Raw genomic sequence first — 2,494 nt, 5'->3', positions numbered from 1 at the left:
TTTAAAAAAAGTCACACAGAAGCTCTACATTAGGTACTCTTCTTACTCCTTTTTTGTATGCTATAGACAATTTAATCTTCACAACCACCTTTCAAGTTAGATATTGTTTTTCCATTCCACAAGTGCAGAATCTAAATATTACAAAAGTTAAGAAGGAGTTTGTTTAAGGTCACCTCACAAGCAACTATTAAGTATTCAAATTCTGGGCTTTTAAAATTCCAAAGTTCATGTTTTTCTCTTTATACTTCACCAGATATTGGGAATACACAGAGAGACTAAATGTGGACATTATCAGATAGTTCATTCACCAGTAGTGAGGCACAAATAAACTAGAACTGTGTAAGGGCATTAAACAGGTCTTCAACAAATATCTGTTAAATGAATGTGAAAAGGTCAGACAAGGAAAACTGGGTCTGTAAGGCTGTATGGAGGAAATGTAGATGAGGGCAGAGAAAGCAGTAATTAGATCATTACTGGGACTGTAAACCACAAAAGTTTTGAGCTTTCAACTGTAAACACTGAGGAATCACCAGAAGCATTAAGCACAGGGAGGCTGAATATCTCAATCTGGATTTAGAAATGACTGATAGTAAGGTATCATTTGATGGGTAACGGTAAAAAAGGCCATTGAGTTAAGACTTCAGAAGTAATCTATCCTATAAACCAAGAGAGCTTCAGAGTAGGGCAGAAATACCTAGAGGAGACTGACAGAATTTACAAGGGTTGAACTGAAGACTTAATGAGTGCCACTCTTTCCATCTCTGGGTGCTCGGTGAGAGGAGCCACCACCATGTCCACGCATCTCCAATGGATGCCAGCTGGAAATGCTCCAGATTCCTCATCAAAAGGTACAAGCAGGTGTACAGCACCAAACAATATAATCCCAAGGTCCGTTACTCCTTCCATTACAACCTGCCGATTCACAAGATTGAGGCCATGAAGCCAGCGGAGGGCAAAGGTGTGATAGTGGTCATGAATTGGAGATCTGGCTAGTGAAAATCCACCACATCCTTTGTTACAGGGCACCCTAATGTGAATTGGGTTGCCTGTCTGTGGGTCTTCACCCGTGCGTTACGATTCAATCGTATTATGGACACACTCAAAAGGTTAAATAATGGATTTATTTATAAGGAGAAAGGTAAAGGAATAACCCAGGGAAAGAGGGAGAGAAACACAGGTTAACTAGGATGTCCTACCAGTTCTGCTGACGTGGACTCCACCGGCACGCTGAAAACCGATTGAGCACCAAGACGATCAGCTGCGAACCATCAGGCCAAGAGCCCCCCAAAGCCCACATGTCCGGTTTTATCCCAACCTGGCTGCTCAGCTCCGCCCTCACGTCCCTGCGTGCTTCTTCTTGGTACTGATGAGATTTGCAGTTCCAGCATTTGGAGTAGGGGCGGAGTCCATGAAACCTGTACCTGTTACACTATGTGTAGACCACCATCCACAAGAAGGCCCAGGCCACTCTCAACAGCAGCTGGTACGATCTGATCTGTAAAATCAAGTATCACTCCCACCTGCACATGGATGCCGTGCGTAAGGGCACGTAACATCCTGAACAGCTAGAAGCTGGTGACGGTAAAAAGGAAGAGGACCCACCACGCTAAGAACTTCTGGGTACACCTCAACCTGCTCACATACACAAGCAATAAAGATATTGGAGCCAATTCTGAATGAATGCGTATGTTTGCTGTAAGAAAGGTTCAGATGTCTGAGTCAGGTAAAAGGCAGTGTCATCAGAAAGAGGATGGATGCTTGGGTTATACTATGTGGAAGATGAAGAAATGTTTCTTTTTTTTTTTTTTTTAAGATTTATTTATTTATGCAAAGCTGGGGTACAGGCCAGAGGTGAGGGGTGGTGAGAGGATTCACCATAGAGAGTGGGGGGCAGAACAGGCACATTGATGAAGTACACTGCTGAAGGGAGCAGCGGGCAAGACAGGAGAGGTCTGCTGTGCCATGTGGGTCAGCTCCCTGGCCGGGATAGAAGTCACACTGAAGCAGCTGCAGCGACTTTTCACAGTGCTGCACTTTTAACTGGTTGTGACAGGGAGGGCCCATGAAGTTTGTTTCTGACTGTGGGGAAAGTGCTACAATACTTGTACTTACATGGGGCAGGGTTAGGGGATGGAGGAGGGGAGAAGGAACAGAGTGGTAGATAGGCAATGAGAGAGCAGCTGCCATGAAATCAGGCAGTAAGCCAAAGAAAGGAGACAGCTGTGAGAGTGACAAAAGCAGCAACCAGTGAGTCAGGCTGGAGACATCTGCCAAGCATAGGAGGCTGCAGTAGGTGGGTGTTGATGAGAAGAAAACTGATACATGCTACCAAAGAAGGGTGGAGAGGACAGTACTGAATATGTGCCAGTGAGCAAAGCAGCTTGAAAAACTTCTTTGAGAAGTCCTAGAATGGAAATCAACTTACAGGTCTTCTCTTGAGAAAGGTAATGTGATAGAGCAGTCCAATGGAGGACCACCTAAAGCTAGAAGGAGT

The 2,494-nt window shown here is 44.6% G+C and overlaps 1 pseudogene; it reads left to right on the top strand.

Moving 5' to 3' along the window:
* The first annotated feature begins 790 nt into the window (after positions 1–790).
* Positions 791–1,553, top strand: LOC101633724 (annotated as a pseudogene).
* The last annotated feature ends 941 nt before the right edge of the window (positions 1,554–2,494 follow it).

This window comes from Condylura cristata, unplaced genomic scaffold (genome assembly GCF_000260355.1).
Source record: "Condylura cristata isolate star-nosed mole 26May11 unplaced genomic scaffold, ConCri1.0 scaffold00022, whole genome shotgun sequence".
Taxonomy (NCBI): Eukaryota; Metazoa; Chordata; class Mammalia; order Eulipotyphla; family Talpidae; genus Condylura; species Condylura cristata.
Note: the sequence above shows the minus strand (reverse complement) of the source record. Positions and strands in the feature narration are given on the sequence as shown.